The 19,326-nt window shown below is 42.4% G+C and overlaps 1 protein-coding gene across 1 annotated transcript in view; it reads left to right on the top strand.

Moving 5' to 3' along the window:
* PUS3 (pseudouridine synthase 3) overlaps positions 1-19,073 on the top strand; it is a 34,364-nt gene extending 15,291 nt beyond the window's left edge. Inside the window, exons 6-12 of the mRNA XM_010820931.4 lie at positions 4,565-4,636; positions 13,846-13,875; positions 16,738-16,863; positions 17,322-17,914; positions 18,045-18,071; positions 18,414-18,554; positions 18,871-19,073. The gene's annotated coding sequence lies outside the window, so the exon portion shown is untranslated. The remainder of the gene's footprint in view (positions 1-4,564; positions 4,637-13,845; positions 13,876-16,737; positions 16,864-17,321; positions 17,915-18,044; positions 18,072-18,413; positions 18,555-18,870) is intronic.
* Positions 19,074-19,326: the final 253 nt, after the last annotated feature.

Genomic DNA, 19,326 nt, shown 5'->3' with positions numbered 1-19,326 from the left:
TCTTTGAAACCCTTTAATAACTTGAAGCATCTATCTCCTGTCATATTTCAGATGGAACCTTGTGTTCTAAGACCTTGTTTTTTGATGGACCACTTCATTTTCTAGCTTTGTCTAGATCTGATTCGATAATGCCCATGATTCCTTGAAATCCGTAACCCAGGCCAAGAAAACTTAACCAGGGTCATCTAAACTACAGTAAATGGAACAAAATCCTATTCTTACAAAGCAAACTGCATCTTCAAAAAAATGTAGTGAGGAAAATTTCAAACATATGGAAAAAATGAAGCTACATGAACTCAGTGCCCGGCTCCAGCATTTATTAACTTCTGGCCAATCTCTTTACATATGGATGTGAGAGTTGGACCATAAAGAAGGCTGAGCGCTAAAGAATTGATGCTTTTGAACTGTGGTGTTGGAGAAGACTCTTGAGAGTCCATTGAACTGCAACAAGATCAAATCAGTCAATCCTAAAGGAAATCATTTCTGAATATTCATTGGAAGAACTGATGCTGAAGCTAAAGCTCCTGTACTTTGGCTACGTGATGCGAAGAGCCGACTCATTAGCAAAGACCCTGATGCTGAGAAAGATTGAAGGCAGGAGGAGAAGGGGACGACTGAGGATGAGATGGTTGAGTGGCCTCACGACTCAATGGACATGAGTTTGAGCGAGCTTCCGGAAATGGTGAAGGACAGGGAAGTCTGGCGTGCTGCAGTCCATAGGGTCGCAAAGAGTCGGACACAACTGAGAGACTGAATAGCAATCTCTACTTCTATATCACTATCCACATAACTCCTGTATTTATATGAGGCAAATATCAAGCATCAAAAATCTATAAATATATCAGTATGATTTCTAAAAACATAAAGGACTTTTAAAAAGCATAACCACAATCTTATCACATCTAAAATATTTAATGTATTTTCTTATTTACTTGTCACATAGTTTTGCTTTTTTTTTTTTTTTCCCTTTACTGTGCTTGTTTAACCTAGGATCCTATCCAGTTCACACATTGTGATTAGTTGATAGGTCTTTCAAGCTTCTCTTATTCTACACGTTCCACCTCCATATTTCTCCCTTGCATTTCGTTTGAAGGAGCCTGGTTGTTGGTCCTGTGGTGTTTCCCTTAATCTGAATTTTGCTGATTGCGTCTGAGTGATGTAAATTAACATAGCTTCCTTACCTTTTGGTAGTAATGCAGCCCTTTTCCAGATGCTTTCCCTGATTCAGCCTAACTGGTGTAATTAACCCATCTGTGTCTTTGTACATTCAAATATTGCTTTCAACTAGTTATATACTCATGCTTAAGTTAATCACTGCTTTGTGATATATTTGCTTACCTCAGCCCTTTGTTGACATATTCAAACTCCTTCAATTGTAGCCCTCTCTTACTTCTTACTTGCATGTGTGTTGATAATAGTGTAAGGAATAAGTGAGAATGAGATCTTCCAGGAGAGAATATAGAGTGAATTAGAAGGCAGCTGCTCTCTTCTTGACAGTCTCTTCTGTTGAACTCTAGGAGACTGCCCTATCCTGCTTCTGCTCCTGCTGCTCTCCTGCCTTTCAACTTCGCTGGTCCCCAGAGAGTAGTTCTTTTTTTTTCCCCCCTCCCTTAAAGAGCTTAAATAGTTTTGTTGCTTCCTCTATTCATTTTATGTGAGGTAATTTCAAAAATCTATAATTTCAATCCTTCCTCTCTCCTGAGTTTCTAAAACGTATCTTATCTGCATACTCTGATTTCTACATGGACATCTTTTCATCTTTCCAAATGCAACATATCTGAAATACTACTCATCTTTCCCCTCTGGATTCACCCATGTGATTTCCAAGGGTGAATGGTATTATCGTTTCCCTGTGTTTTCACTCCTGAAGGGATGATCATTTTTCACTCTTTCTCATCCCCATGTATCTCATAAATACTAAGTTCTGTAATTTTGTTCCCTTGTAAAGTCTCATCAATATCAATATCAATAACCTCAGATATGCAGATGACACTACCCTTATGGCAGAAAGTGAAGAGGAACTAAAGAGCCTCTTGATGAAAGTTAAAGAGGAGAGTGAAAAAGTTGGCTTAAAGCTCAACATTCAGAAAACAAAGATCATGGCATCTGGTCCCATCACTTCATGGGAAATTGATGGGGAAATAATGGAAACAGTATCAGACTTTATTTTTTGGGCTCCAGAATCACTGCAGATGGTGACTGCAGCCATGAAATTAAAAGACGCTTACTCCTTGGAAGGAAAGTTATGACCAACCTAGATAGCATATTCAAAAGAAGAGACATTACTTTGCCAACAAAGGTCCGTCTAGTCAAGGCTATGGTTTTTCCTGTGGTCATGTATGGATGTGAGAGTTGGACTGTGAAGAAAGCTGAGTGCCGAAGAAGGAGAAGGGGACGACAGAGGATGAGATGGCTGGATGGTATCACCGACTCGATGGACGTGAGTCTGAGTGAACTCCGTGAGATGGTGATGGACAGGGAGGCCTGGCATGTTGCCAGGGAGTTGGACACGACTGAGTGACTGAACTGAACTGAAAGTCTCATTTCTTCCTTACATTTCCTTTTTCCTACTAATCACTAGTTCAGCCCTAATTACTTTGTTCTTAGATTCTTTCAGACATCTTTAATAATACTGAAGGATATGGCATAGACGCTAAGACTGTAGGCTGTGGGGTCATGTTCAGTTCAGTTGCTCAGTCGTGTCCGACTGTTTTCGACCCCATGAATCGCAGCACGCCAGGCCTCCCTGTCCATCACCAACTCCCGGAGTTCACTCAGACTCACGTCCATCGAGTCAGTGATGCCATCTAGCCATCTCATCCTCTGTCGTCCCCTTCTCCTCCTGTCCCCTGTCCCTCCTAGCATCAGAGTCTTTTCCAATGAGTCAGTTTTTCACATGAGGTGGCCAAAGTACTGGAGTTTCAGCTTTAGCATCATTCTTTCCAAAGAACACCCAGGGCTGATCTCCTTCAGAATGGACTGGTTGGATCTCCTTGGAGTCCAAGGGACTCTCAAGAGTCTTCTCCAACACCACAGTTCAAAAGCATCAATTCTTTGGTGCTCAGCTTTCTTCACAGTCCAACTCTCATATCCATACATGACCACTGGAAAAACCATAGCCTTGACTAGACGGACCTTTGTTGGCAAAGTAATGTCTTTGCTTTTCAATATGCTATCTAGGTTGGTCATAACTTTTCTTCCAAGGAGTAAGCGTCTTTTAATTTCATGGCTGTAGTCACCATCTGCAGTGATTTTGGAACCCCAAAAAATAAAGTCTGACACTGTTTCCACTGTTTCCCCATCTATTTCCCATGAAGTGATGGGACCAGATGCCATGATCTTCGTTTTCCGAATGCTGAATTTTAAGCCAACTTTTTCACTCTCCTCTTTCACCTTCATCAAGAGGCTTTTTAGTTTCTCTTCACTTTCTGCCATAAGGGTGGTGTCATCTGCATATCTGAGATTATTGATATTTCTCCCTGCAATCTTGAGTCCAGCTTGTGCTTCTTCCAGCCCAGCATTTCTCATGATGTACTCTGCATATGTTATCTGGGCTCAAATTCTGACTCCTCCACTCCCTGGATTTGTGACCTGGGCAGGTTATGTAGATTCTGTTTTCTCATTTTAAAAATGGAGATGATAATTCAACTTCCTTCATATGGTTTTTGTGAGAATTAAATGAGAAAAGCTAGCATAGTGTCTATGAGATAATAGCTTATGGTATTATAAATATTGTATAGTCTTCTTTAGTCTATAAAATTCTTTATTATTATTAGAAAAATAGCTCTTTGCCTTCCCTTTTACTCTCTTGGCTCAGTCCATCCTATATGTCATTGCCATATGAGTCTTTCTAAAATGTTAATCACGTTATTCTGCTTAAGCACCTGCAGTGGTCTCTGTCAGAGTAAATTCAGCCTTCCTGGAACTCTGCACCTTCTTGAGCCATCATGCCTTTTCAGCCTCATTTCCCGGGTCACCTCTACCCAAGCTTCCCATTCTGGTTAGTCTTGTTTTTTCACTCTCCTCAAAGCTACTTGGTTTATTTAACTTTGGATTTCCTTACTCTGCATCATCTTGAGCCATCATGCCTTTTCAGCCTCGTTTCCCAGGTCCTAGGATTTCCTTACCTTATCCAAATTATCCTCTTTTCTCAAATCCTATACCTCTTGAATGTTCATCTCCAATTTATCCCTTCCACTAAGCCAGCCCTGATTACTTTCAGCCTTTGGAATCTGACCCTTTTTGAAATTCATATAGCACTTACTTTTATTTCTTATTTAACATCTAAAATACCTAGACTGAGACTGTTAATATTCTGTTTAGTTTAATCTTATCTTTTCATCCCAAGATGCTCATTCCATTCCAGTCTTACTTTTTGATACTTCATAACAGGAGCCCTTCACCAGTCTACTCACTGAACATTCACGTATCAGCAGTGAAGGATGCTGATGATACGGATGGTATCATCATCCATTCGTATGTATGACAAGGATGTACATTTCTCCTAGTGCTTATACAGGGCCTTCTCTGCTCACCTCTCTGTCTCTCCTTTTTTTTTTTTTAGCAGTCACAAAGGCAGTGGTTGCAAAGGAAACAGCAAAGAGTCAGAAATCAGGAGACCAGAGTTCTGTTCCCAGTAAGTTGCTATCATAATTTGGACAAGTTAAGTTTCTCTTTGTTTGTTTTCTCAGTTATTAAATGGAGTTACATTAGATATTATGTTAATTGCTTTCAGTTCTAAAATCCTTTCATTTTAAATCTATTTAAAGGGGCAGTTCAAGTATGTTATTCCCAATCATTCTTATTTACATCCTAAGCCCTGATAGTCATACCTTGCTTTTTATTCTTATTCCTTTTCCAAGTATGTATTTCTTATCCTCCCAAGAAGATTCAGCTCTTTAAGGGCAGTATATGCATACGTGTCTCATATTTGGTTTTATTTACCACAACTATCAAAGCAGTGTGTATAAAGAAATTAAGTATGGTCAAATTAAATTATTATGGGGATGGGAAGAATCTCCCACCAGCAAAGGAGACTCTTCAGAATTTAGAGGCTCTGTATCCCTACATTTATCATTCTAACTTATAATGTCCTATTCTTTTCTAATTGTAGATACACAGTATGAGGTTCTGTGTTTGGTTTTCAGCAATTTCAGCCCTTAGCTCCAGGAGGAGCTAAAGGTCTGCATGGCACACGTAGAAGCTTCCAGTCATTTATGTGGTCCTTGAGCTGGAAATTTCAAATCCCCGAAGTCATCCTTTTACCACATTGTCTGACATGGGGAGTAACTAGGTAATCTTAATTGTTAGATCTCCACATAAAAGTTTGAAAGTATAAAGACATAGTCATCTGATTCTTGTTTCTTGTAAGTGGCTGATTAGGAGTATTCAGTGGAGATACATTGCTTATCTCTATTTCCAGATCTTGGCATGGACTGTCACTGCTCTCTATACTACTAGAAATAGTCATTAGTATCTTTAAATCTAATCAAATTAGAGAGCCAATTCAGAAGCCCCAGAACTGATTCAGAAAACTCATCTGTAAAATTCTGTTCCTCTAGAACCATTCTTGGGCTTCCCTCGTAGCTCAGCTGGTAAAGAATCTGCCTGCAGTGTGGGAGACCTGGGTTCGATTCCTGGATTGGAAATATGCCCTCTAGGAGGGCATGACAACCCACTCTAGTATTCTTGCCTGGAGAATCTCCACAGACAGAGGAACCTGGCAGACTGCAGATCACAAAGAGTGGGACACGACTGAGAGACTAAGCAGAACCATTCTCAGTACCAAAATCTGCATTAGAGATACAGATTCAATAGGATTGATTGACTGATTGACTGGCTGATTGAATTGGTTAACGTGATTATGGACACCCAGAGGTCCCACAGTCTGCAAGCTGGAGGACCAGGAAAGTCTGGTATAATGAAGTATGAGTCCAAAGGCCTGAGAACCAGGATTCTGGGTGCCTGTCCTGGCTCAAGCAGGGAGCACATTTGCCCTTCTTCCACATTTCTGTTCTGTTCAGTGGATTCGATGATGCCCACCCTCACTGGTGAAAGTGATCTTCTTTACCCAGTCTACTGACTCAAATGCTAATCTTTCCTGAAAACATCCTCACAAATGCACCCAGAAATAACATTTTATCAGCTAGCTGGACACCCCTTGGCCTAGTCAGATTGACACAGAAAACCATCATATCTTCCACATGCATCCCTCCCCCTGCTTTAATGTTACTTCTCAGTCTTATCTCCTGAGCTACATAGTCACATAATTACTGCCCTTTTGCCATTTTTAGTGAATGGCTCACTTAACTCTCAGATGTAACATGTGTAAGTTGAATCATCTCCCCTTTTCATGCCACACTTCGAGGATTCCTCAGTGAGCAGTGATACTTCTATGCAGTGGCATGTACCAGGTACTTGGGAGTCTTTGATATTCATTCCTCTCTCCCTCCTAGTAGGTCAGTACATTTTCACTCAAAATGTATCTCAGATGCTTCCATTTTTCTGTCTTTACTATTGGAACGAATACTAAACACTATACTCCACGCACCTCCTAATCAGTGTTTTCACTTCTTCTCTAAACTGTTTTCCCCACAGAAACTAAAGGAAGTCACTCTCCCTTGTTTCTCATCTCATTAATCTGCAGCCTTCTTCCTTGATTTCCTTGAATAAAACATACCCTTTTAACTTGACTTTGGATCTTTGCATATCCTTCCCATCCACTATTCTACACTGAACAAATATTCATCCTTCTTTCTCTCAATGGCACCATCTCCAGAGCTCTTCCATGACCACCCAATCATTTTTTTTTTACATCCAGGACCTTCTTCGGATTGTTAATAACACATATCAACCTTCATTCTTTTACGTGATTACTTGCATGTACATTTCATGAGAGTAGGAACCACTGGCTAGGATCTTTATTGTTGTCTGCTCAGCTCCTGGGACAGTTCCTCGTATCTAGAGGTGGAATCAGTGAATATTTGCTGAAGGAATGAAAGCCTTGAGACAATGCCTCTGCTTCTCCTTGAAATGGACCCTCAAGAAGAGCAGCCTAATCCTGTGGCAATCACAACGTTGTCCAGCAGGGGGTGCTGCCTGGGAGAGAAAGTGTTTCCGTGGGGTCAGGTCTCCTTTAGGGTCTCAGAAGGCAATGGCACCCAACTCCAGTACTCTTGCCTGGAAAATCCCGTGGGTGGAGGAGCGTGGTAGGCTGAAGTCCATGGGGTTGCTAAGAGTCGGACACGACTGAGCAACTTCACTTTCACTTTTCACTTTCATGCATTGGAGAAGGAAATGGCAACCCACTCCAGTGTTCTTGCCTGGAGAATCCCAGGGACGGGGAAGCCTGGTGGGCTGCTATCTATGGGGTCGCACAGAGTCGGACACGACTGAAGTGACTTAGCAGCAGCAGCAACTCCACTAGTGGAGGAGGCTTTCTGTTCCAATTGTTAGCTTTCTTACTGAGGAATTTAATTCCATTTGGTTGTAATCACACTGTAAACTGCTTACCTTGAAAGTATGTGATTTGAGAGTGGATGTTATGTGTGAGGGGAATAAGCAAAAACATCAATTTCTTTTTACATTCCTAAAATCGTTTAGAATTATAACAGCCATCTATTATTTTATAATTAGAAAATTAAATGAAGTTAAAATGTTTAAAAATAAATATAATTTGGCTTGGAAACAATAATGCTGCATGATTAATTTCTGTAATGGTTTTTACTGGTCCCAAGAAACCTGGCTTCAAGCATAAAATATTTCTTTGAGCAGAGTCAGACTGAATCAGACTGATGTCTTTATTTGCTGTTTACTTGCTTTTCTTCCTACTTCTAAGAACTTCTTGTGCCATTATAGCTTCATTTTCTTTTGGTTTTGATTTTTCTAATTCTTACTTGCATTCTGAAGGGCACTGCTCTTTCAAAATCAGGGCAGTTCTCCTTTTTTTTTGAAATTTATTGTATTGAAATATAGTTGATTTATAACGTGTTAATTTCTGTTCTACAGCAAAGTGATTCCCTTGTATATACATATATATGTTCTTTTTCATTATGGTTTATCACAGGATTTTGAATATAGTTCCCTGTGTTACACAGTAGGACCTTGTTATTTATCCATTCTATATGTAATAGTTTGTATGTGCTAATCCCAAACTCCCAGTTCTTTTCTCCTCCAGCCTCCCTCCCTCTTGGCAACTACAAGTCTCTTCTCTATGCCTATGAGTCTGTTTCCGTTTTATAGATACGTTCATTTGTGTCATATTTTAGATTCCACATATAAGTGATATCACATGGTATTTGTCTTTCTGACTTTCTTCACTTAGTATGATCATCTGTCAGCCCATCCATATTGCTGCAAATGGCATTGCTTCATTCTTTTTTTTATGGCTGAGGAGTACTCCACGCACTGCATGCATATACCACCTCTTTTTTACTCATTCATGTATGTGTGTGTGTGTGTGTCTCTGTGTGTGTGTGTACCGCAACTTCTTTATCCATTCACCTATTAATGGACATTTAGGTGGCTGCTATGAATGCAGAGGTTCATGTCTCTTTTTGAATGACAGTTTTGTCCAGATACATGTTGAGGGATGTGATTTCGGGATCATATGGCAGTTCTATTTTTAGTTTTTTGAGGAACTTCCATACTGTTTTCTGTAGTGGCTCAGCACAGTTCTTTATCTTCCCTCCAGGGAGGGAGACTAGAGGAAGATTCCATACTTTTTCTGAACTGGTATGATCTTGCAGTATTCTGGAAACAATATTTGTGCAAAAAGACCATCATCCTGCCAAGGTTTTCTATTCAGCGGTTCATCATAGACAGCCGTGGCCAGAAATAGCGCCTGTACTGCCTGACAGCGGAGGCTGTGTCCAGGAGCCTCCTGTGCCTGGAGGTGGGGAGGGGGAGGGAAGGGTTAGAGACACTGTGGCTCAGCAGATATGCACAGTGGGCGACTTCCTAAGGCTGCATTGTTCAGTGTCCTTTCCAAAGAATTCAGAAAGGGACTGGATTCCAACGTGGGCTGGCTCCATCCGAGGGCAGAGGAGATGTAAATTTGAAGCTCTTAATAATGGCCGGAGAGAGCTCCTCTTTTCTCTCTCTCACCAGAGAAAAGAAAAATGTATATTCATGGAAGGGGCAGAAAAGATGGGGGTATTTGGTGTGTTTGTATTAAAATTTGTTCCTGTGTCTCTCCTTGTACACCATGAGACACCAGAGTATCCTTAGAAGAAATTCCCCTTTTTATTTAAGCTACTTTGAGTCCTATTACTGATACTTGCAAACAGTAGAATTCTAATTAATATTTGCATGTTGATTGCAAAGCTGCCAACCAGGTGTTACAAATTAGGTTAAATTGGTTACATCTGGAGAAAATAGAGAGCAACAGAGGCTGTAAGAAATTGGACAACCCTTGACCGAAAAGGCAGCAGCTGTGGAACCCGGGCTCACGGTAGCCATGCAGTATTTCAGGTTCAGCACTGACAAATACTTCATTGATTCAAAATATTCAAAATCTCTTTTAATGTGGATTTTAAAGTATCCACAGATCTGGATATTTGTGTGACTTCCTCTGGTATTTAGTGTTGCATAATTTAAAAAGCAATACTGTGCCATGAAGGCCAAACAAAACACATTTGGTAGCAGAATACATGAATAGTATTGATTTGTCTCCAATCACTAAACTCAGAAAAAACAGTCCCTGGGACTTGACTTTAATTCTCAAGGAACCCACGGATTTGTCTCATGCTAATTCCCCATGTACAGTCACACTGCATTTTTCTGGTGCTCATACTCTGTACCTGGTGAACTCATGGTCCATTTTTTATTTATGCCTCAGGCAGTACTCCCAAGGAACATAAGCCATTTTCCCTTTGCTGAATGGAAAGGGAAAACGGCCTCTTAGCCTCTGCTGACTGACTGAGACTTTGATTGAGCCCATTGGCTTGTTTCTCCTCCAACCCATTGCCAATGCCCCCGCTCCCCGCAAGTCTATGTCTTTAGAACATCTTTGTGTCCCACAGAAAACCCCAAGGCAGGCCCACTGGCTTTCAACTCAGTGTCCACTCCATACACGAACAAGGGTGGTTTAGAAAAGCTCTCCTTGGGGTCCCCTTTTGCTGTCTATGCTTTTCCTCCATGGTCACTGTGAGAAGCCTCTGCCCCAGACCAGTAGAGGGCAATCATGTAAGGGGAACTCCCTCCCAATGTCCCAGACAGGAAATAGGGCAAGATTTTCCTCTGCCAACCTGTCAGATTCCGCTTCTAGAGCCCACCAGGGATAAATGAGATGTTTGCTTTCTTGTTCTTTCTGCCAACCCTCCCAGCTTTCTCCTGGAACTGGACAAGTGGAGGACACTGATTTTTTTTTAAATTTTATTTTATTTTTAAACTTTACAATATTGTATTAGTTTTGCCAAATATCAAAATGAATCCGCCACAGGTATACCTGTGTTCCCCATCCGGAACCCTCCTCCCTCCTCCCTCCCCATACCCTCCCTCTGGGTCGTCCCAGTGCACCAGCCCCAAGCATCCAGCATTGTGCATTGAACCTGGACTGGCAACTTGTTTCATACATGATATTATACATGTTTCAATGCCATTCTCCCAAATCTCCCCACCCTCTCCATCTCCCACAGAGTCCATAAGACTGATCTATACATCAGTGTCTCTTTTGCTGTCTCGTACACAGGGTTATTGTTACCATCTTTCTAAATTCCATATATATGTGTTAGTATACTGTATTGGTGTTTTTCTTTCTGGCTTACTTCACTCTGTATAATAGGTTCCAGTTTCACCCATCTCATTAGAGCTGATTCAAATGTATTCTTTTTAATGGCTGAGTAATACTCCATTGTGTATATGTACCACAGCTTTCTTATCCATTCATCTGCTGATGGGCATCTAGGTTGCTTCCATGTCCTGTCTATTATTAACAGTGCTGTGATGAACATTGGGGTACACGTGTCTCTTTCCCTTCTGGTTTCCTCAGTGTGTATGCCCAGCAGTGGGATTGCTGGATCGTAAGGCAGTTCTATTTCCAGTTTTTTAAGGAATCTCCACACTGTTCTCCATAGTGGCTATACTAGTTTGCATTCCCACCAACAGTGTAAGAGAGTTCCCTTTTCTCCACACCCTCTCCAGCATTTATTGCTTGTAGACTTTTGGATCGCAGCCATTCTGACTGGCATGAAATGGTACCTCATAGTGGTTTTGATTTGCATTTCTCTGATAATGAGTGATGTTGAGCATCTTTTCATGTGTTTGTTAGTCCACTGATTTTTTTCCTTCCTCTGAATCATACACATCTTTTTATGATACAGTAGACCTAGGCATTATAGTCTTTGGGCACATTCATTCTCAACCATGAAGTTTTCTCTGAGTACCTCAGTTTTAATTATTGACTTGAGAAGGAGCTAAAGAGAGTTGGCTAATCCCTTTCCATTTTTTCCCCACAAACAGTTATCTGGCTTTCAAGGCTATTGTCTTCTACATAATCTGATTTTGAATGTCTATCTTTGAATAATGTCACCTTTGTTTTGGGTATGAAACAAATCCCATTTCATCCCTGGATAATAAAGTTGGCTACTGCAAACGCCAAAAGTAAAAAGTAAAATAAAGTCTGTTATTTTTTATACTTTCTTCCAGTCTCGGAAGCCACGGGATCTGTGTCCAGGACCCTGGTTGCCAGGCTGTATCTATCTACCTTAGTCTCTAATAAGAAGGCTAAGCTTCAACCTAGAATGTCAGCTCTAAACCTTACATGTTCTCTTTTAGGCCAATGGAATGTCTTTTCTCTCTTCTTCCTCTTTAACAGTGAGAGAGCTCTTCTTCAGAAATCTAAGTTTACATAGTATTTTACTGTGAATTGAACTGAACTTACTGTGAAAATCATTGCTTTCTCCAATCCTGTGTTATGTTGCTCCCTTCCCTCTGCCTCTCAAACCATTTCTCTAACCCCAATACCTTGGCAGGCAGTTTTTCTCTCTCTCTGATATTGAACATGCTAATTTCGGCTACTATCTGTAAGGCCAAATACTTGGTCCAGGGCTATTAACAGGTTGTCGTCAGCTACTTTTGAAGTCCTAACAGTATCTAATCCGGATCTCTGAAGGCTGTCTCTCACTCTTGGCTGCCTCTCTGCCTAAGGGCTGACTGCCTTAAACACTTCAGTGGTTGATCCAAGAGCAATTCAAACCACTTTTCTCCAGGCTCTGTGTCTGTTCTTCTTATACAGTCCCCTTTAAAGGACTTCTCTTGCAAGTTTATTTGGGAGTAAAGGGGATTTGTATTATCATGTTCACTTCTGAACTAGTTACATATAGTTGATGATCCATGTTAGTTTTAGCTCCATGAGAACCTTTGTTGAATTTGATCTTAGGCACGTTTTAGAATTTTTTGGTTTTCCTCCCAATATACTAATCATACTCATAAGCATCTAATGGACATTTTCTTGTAGTAAACACTCTTCTAAACCATTTGCTTATGTCATCACATTTCATTGTCACAAAATACCTATGAGGTTAGTAAATTACTTTTAAAGATTAACTTAATTAATAGTAGATATATACACTAAAATTGGTCTTTTTTTTAATTAATAAGAAAAGGAAAGCACAGAGAAGTTAACTTGTGCATGATTACATCACTAGTGGGAGGCATGTCTGGAATTTGAAGCCAGATAGTCTGAGCACAATGCCCAACTGCTGAGACGCCACTTGTCACGGTTTGGGGTTCTGCAGAAGGACAAAAGAGGGGAAGCCATGCTTCTCCTGCCCACTTGTTTACTCCTAGTAATACTGCAATAAAAGGCTGTAGGAATGTTTGCAATTGTAGACTGTTACGATGCTTGAAAGTGTGTGGTTTAACAAGAGAAGCAAAAATTTTAAACTATACACAAAATATGCCTATTCTCATGGTTTGAGGGACATAAACCCCAAAACCAAAGAAAACTCATCACAGGTGGACAAAATCCAGCTACTGGCTATGGTTGTCTGTCTGCCCTCTTAAATCCTCTGTAGTGTAAATCCCCTCCATCCTTTTGAAAAGGTACCCTCACATGCCCTAAGTCCTACCCTCAGGAACAGACCCACTTCCTGCCCCCTAGTATATGTTCTGATGTACAATAAGTCACAGATTCTTTCACCCAAAGTGCATTATTCAGACAGACATTGGGGTTGTATTTAAGGAAAAGAACCGTGGTAGCCTAGAGGAGAACAGGAGGAATGCTCCGTGGTCCAAAGGTCGTCATCACGGGCATGCCCATTCAAAAGGGTTTTGAATCTTGGGACCCATAAAACAGTCCTGGATGGTGTTGCTGGGCCAAGTTCCCTCCTGCTTAAGATTACTTATCAGCATAAGGTGTGTATGTCCTCCTTGATCTTGCTCGCCATTCAGCAGGAAAATAATGGTATTCATGCACCTGCACACACACACACACACACACACACACACACACACAGGCTCACACATGTGAACACAGCCACGCATATAAAGAAGCTTATTATTCTCTGAAAAATTGATTCTCAGAGACAACACAGTCAGTTTAGTTCATAATCAGCAAGAGAAATACTCTCCTAAATGTAATCTGCAAAAATTTATGCCAACCCTAGGAACATTGTTTCACCTTATTAGGCAGAATGATAAAAGGACCTGCTTCATTTATTCTCCTAAACCATGGTCAGTGGCCTCAGATATAGAGAAATATGGGGTATAGATCCAGTTTTTTTTTCATTTATTTTATTGAAGGATAGTTTATTTACAACGTTGTGTTAATTTCTGCTGTGTAACGAAGTGATTTAGCTGTATATGTATATTCCTTTTCATATTCTCCATCATGGTTTCTTACAGAACACTGAATGCTGTTCCCTGGGCTATATGGTAGGTCCTTGTTGTGTATCCGTTCTGCGTATACTAGTTTGCATATGCCAATCCCAAACTCCCAATCCTTCCCTCCCCCATACTCCTTCCCTCTTGGCAACCACAAGCTGGATCCCGTTTTTATGAGCAATAGAGTCTTGGTGCCTGATTGCCAACCAACAGTTGCACAAAGACTTGGCTGAAATTCTGAAACTGCTATTTTTGAACCACACTTTAAGGCTGACTGTTGTTCACCATTCTCTTTGAGGGAAGGAAGGCAGCAAGATGTTTCATTATTCTCACATTACAAATCAAAAAGCAGATATGAGAGCTGTTCTTCTGGGTACATAAAAATTTGTGACTTATAGCACAGTGGTTATCAGACCATCCCACCTTTCTTATGTAACCAAAACCTTCCAAAACAGTTGCTTTACATTTATAGAATTTGGCTGTCTAAAAAGTTAACAGTTTGCATCTTAAATGACCTGTATGACCTAAGATATAGCCTGTTGTGTGTAATGACAGGAACAATTTGTGGTCTAGAAGTCCTTCCCCTTGCCTGCCAGGTAAACAAAGGAGAAAAAAAATCATCATTAACCTCACCCTTGTGGTCTCCTAGCTTCAGTGGGAAGAAGCACGTTATTAATTAGAGATAAAGGGCCCTATGAAGAAAGAAAGTTCAGGAAAATACAGGCAAAGAGACAAAGATTGCAATAGTATCACAAAGTGAGGCCTGAGAGAGTGAGCACTTCACAGGTACAGTTACAGATGCTGTGGTCACAGCATTGAAGAGTTGTGGCCCCTTGTGATCATTCTCTAACTTTGGGGCTGTCTTTCAGTCACTCATTGTAGATAGTTGAAGAGTTGGGGTTTTGATTTTTCCCAAGATAAGGGGAAATGAATGAACTCCAGGTCAGGTCTTTGGGAAGGCAAATAGGGAAGAGGAGAGTCAACTCAGCATTCAGGACTCAGGAAATTGTGCCTGACTCTGCACTAGGTCTGGGAATAGAGTCTTTTCTAATGATCCTGAACTGGCTCCCTTCTGCCTCCTCCTGGAGAAAAGCTACTTTTAGCTAGGAGTTTGGCATCTAGAAAGGCTCTTGGGGACGCCCCGAAAATCCTAATGAGAAAGGAAGTCTGGAGATGGGGGAAAAGATAACAAGGGGATGATTCCCAGGACACTTGAGCGGAGTGCCTTTTAGAAATCAAAAGCCTTTTGGATATTTCTGCAGTCTTTGATTGTTCTGAGGAGTAGCGCTCCTGATGTCACCCTGTCTCAATGAATGACAGCTTAGTTAATTTCCTTGCAGCTCACTCATCTGAGAGAAACCAGTCTGTGCTGAACCTGAGTCCCTGACTTCAAAGAATGTTCTGAAGGAACCTGTTCTTGATCTTCCCGCCCACTCAACACACAAGACATGCCCCCACCAACTAAGAGCTAACCTTTAGCATGTCGTTCCTCTCACGACCCCCACCATTGGGTTCTTCTCCTTGACAAGCCAGAACTCAGTGGCAGACCATGGCTGTCTTTGGACTGGTGACCTCTCAGGGTACTCTGTGCTGACTGAAGCCTCTATACTACTCCAGCTGGTGGGACTGTGTGGCTCCTGAAGTTCCCAAATGCCAACATCTGCTAAAACTTTTAGCTCTGTTACATCCTTGTGCCTTGGCATTGGGAGCACATTCAGTTCACTTTTGCCTGGGGAAATAGAAATAATGAATCCCATAGAGTCATGTTGCACAGTGGTAAGGCTACCACATTTCCACTGTACAGCTTTATAACAAAATAACCTTTTGAAAGGGTTCTCCCACAAAGTTAGAGAATCTCCTGCCATGCTGGGCCTCCTCTAGGAGGGGAAGTGAAGTACAGCAAGAAGGGTGTAAACTCCCAAGGAGTTCTGGCCATGAATTTCTGCATGGGTCTCACATGTTCCAAATGCAAGACATGCAAAGGAGGTCCCTAAGTGAATTACTTCCTTGACAATGGCCGGTAAGTCTTAAATCCCAGCCAGGCTTCTGGGAACCCGAGTTCAGTGGAAGTTTGCCCATGAATAATGTTTTCTCTGCTAGCAAGAGAAAACTTTTATTTTTTCATGGAGACGGTATTTTTCTTAGCCGTTCTCCTCATTTCTCACTGCCATGTGATGATTCAGGGTGCAGGTCACTCTAGAGCTAGAGCCCTGGGAGCTGGACTCTAGAGAAAAGGGGACAGCACGGTGGAGTGGACAAATAACAGCCCACTAAATCAGACAGGTGTGTGCATTGTGACATCTGGAGAAAGATGCTGCAACTCTCAGTGCTTCTGGGTCAGTGGTGAGATGGAGTCAATTATTCCCAACCTACGAAGTTGTTCGGAGAATTCAAAAGATGAAGTGGGTCTCATGCCCAAAGACTGTTTGAGACACCCAGCAGGTCTTCATGTTTGGCTCCTCCCCTTTGCCATCACCCAGGAGTGAGTCTATTAAGTCCTAACAAAGGTATCAGATACAGCTCTGAGAGGTCCTGTCTCACCTATGCAGTCACAGGGGCACAGAGATGTTCAGTAACTGTTTGAAGTCACACAGCAGACAGGTAACACACTTGGGCTCCCATCCCAGGTGTGCATGGGGTCCTCTCTGGATGAAGATTACGTGAGGGATCTCCCTTGGGTAGATTGTGTGTGTGGCTCTGGGGATGAGCTCGTTCAGGTAATCAGCCCCCACCCGCTCCCTCCCCCAGAGGGGCGACCTGCCATCACCACTGCCTGTCTTCTGTGCTGTGACTGCTAACCGCAAGGGGAAGGCCAGGAACTCGAAATCAGGCTGTCACGGCAGAGGCCCCATTCCCTGTGCCTCTCCGGTGAACCGCACTCATCGTGCCATCCAGGTTATCTGATCTGTGCAGGGCATCACTCTAGCTGCTGAGAAGAAAGCAGCGCAACACACGAAGCTCTTGTGTTTGTGGAACTCCTGTTCTTGTGAGGGGAGAGAGACAAAGGAAGGAAGGAGAGGCTAGAGAAGGACAAAGTGGGTAAGTACTCTGGAAGTGAAGTGAAGTCGCTCAGTCGTGTCCGATTCTTTGCGACCCCATGGACTGTAGCCCACCAGGCTCCTCCGTCCATGGGATTTTCCAGGTAAGTACTGGAGTGGGTTGCTACTTCCTTCTCCAGGGGATCTTCCTGACCCAGGGATCGAACCCAGGTCTCCCGCATTGTAGGCAGACACTTTACCATCTAAGCCACCAGGGAAGCCCAAGTACTCTGGAGAAGATGCCAAATAGGAAGGCGCCTGTGAAGTGTGGTGAGGGAGTTTGGGGTGTGCGCATGTACACATGTGTATCCTTAGCTCTAACTTTCTAATCCCGCCACATCCCTTCCGAGCGAGTAATCGAAACATCTCTTCCTCTTTCTCCCCATCACTCCGAGTGTTTGTCTCTCCATTGTAATCATTCTTGGTCTTTGTCCCCACTCAAAATTTTAATGAATAAAGCTGGAGGGAAGCGGGGATCACTTTCACCTCGTCGCCTGTTTTCCTGGGCTGTCCCATCCATCTCAGAGAGGGATGCTCCACCGGGCAGTCAGACTGTATCTGGGGAATCGGCTGAGGTGAGTGTCCGGGAGGGTTGTGGTACTTAAGGGACCTGAGAAACTCACTCCCAGATGCTCAGGGCCCCAGCCCTGTTGTAGCTGAGTGGACATCACATGGATGTGGACAACACCTGTTGTGTAGACCAACAGGCAGAAATACAATCATGTGAAGAGGTACGAGGGAGAGAGATTCGATACCAGCATTAATTAGCATTTTATGATAGATCTAATAAAGTGAAACAGGACATCTGCTCAGCCTGAGTTCTAAGTAGGTGGAAATAGACAGGATGTACTGTCTCCTGGGAACACTGGAGAGAGAGAATTCAAGTCGACTGACCTGAAATTTATGCCTTTGCGATTCTAGTGGGACGCCTGAGGGCAGGTGGTGGGGATAAAAGAGGCTGGGGCCTACTCCTGGGACCTCTGCAGGAATGGGCCCCCGGGTGTTCAGGTTGCTTCTGATGAGCATGTTCATGGTGCTCTTCGTGAATGAGAGTAAGCCTGGTGAGGGTGGTACTTGGTGGGCAAATGGGCGGGCAGAGAATGTATGGGGAGGAAGAGAGGGACTTGGTGACTTGACTGGTGTGAAGCGGTTCAAGGAGAATTTTTCTTCTTCTCTTTACAGGAGACAGAGTCCTGGGTGCAAACAAATGTACGGTGCAGTTCATTTTCAGTTCTTGGATAAATAACGCCACAAAGGGAGGGAACATTTTTGAGTTCTTTTCATATTATCTCTCTACCCTCCCTGGCTACACTCCCCTTTCCCCACTGACTGTTCTAGTGTCTTCTTTTAGCCCCCAGCCTTGGGTGAGAGGGGGAGGTCTTTAACTTCTTGAGGGGAGTAACGACCCCCTGACAGAAGCTGGGAGGGTGTCCGCATCCCTCCTGTGTGTGTTACACCACTCGAGTGTAAAGGTTTCCAGGTGGGGGTGGGCTTCTGAACAGAATCCCTGTCCCTAGAATTCTGCATCAAAGTCTTCCTCTCTTCCTTTAGGGTTTCAGCTTTGCCGTCGATGTGAATTCCACAATGGATACAGTTGCAACCACGTGATTGGAAGTTGCTGGAAATTTAAAATAGCTAACCTGAAGAGAGCTTGTGTCACAGACAACTTTTACTATTATGATCGTGTTGCAGGTAAGTGGGGTTAGAAAGAGACAAAAGATACTATCAGTGGTGGCCATGATCCCTGGACTCAACACGTGGAGGGAGACTGGGACCATTGCCAGGTGGGAAAGTAGGATTCTCTGTACACAGACCTGGGATGGAGGCTGTCTGGGAGGCAGATACCTTTTGCCTGGTCCTGTTTAGAGAGACATAGATGAAATGCAGATATAGCTTTGGGGCAAGTTTCCTGTGTTTAGGAGATTTTTGAGGTTCTGGGGAGATGTCATTGCTAGGAAGATGATGAGATCAAGCAAGATGATCACATTTACTTTTCCATTCTCTTTAGATAGATATAACTACAGATACTCAGTGCTGTCTTGTAGGACTTGTGAAGAGGGATCATTCATGCTATTTCATGACTTATATAGAGAAACATTTTGCTGCACTGAAGACAATTGTAACGATCCTGAGAAAAATATGGACATTTCGAAGATAGCAATGTCGTATCCATAAAACAACAAATAAAATAATTAGGATTTTAAAAAACCATCTCTCATAGTTATTTTTTCCTTTTCCTTACCGCCTGGCCACATCATCTCATATTTTCTCAGAACCCAGACCCCGCTACTGTATTCCAGTAGATCTACTATGTATGCTCTTTCTTCTGATATTGCTTCCATTAACAGGAAAGTGCAAAGCCATAGGCCCCCCAAAGCCAACTCTGCCTTCTGGATGGATTCTCATCTATTAACTCCCTGATATCTCCTGGCAAGCTTTACTTGCCCTTAGGTCTGATGCTAAA

The sequence above is a fragment of the Bos taurus genome, chromosome 29 (assembly GCF_002263795.3).
Source record: "Bos taurus isolate L1 Dominette 01449 registration number 42190680 breed Hereford chromosome 29, ARS-UCD2.0, whole genome shotgun sequence".
Lineage (NCBI taxonomy): Eukaryota > Metazoa > Chordata > Mammalia > Artiodactyla > Bovidae > Bos > Bos taurus.
This window is presented reverse-complemented; position numbering and strand designations above follow the sequence as displayed.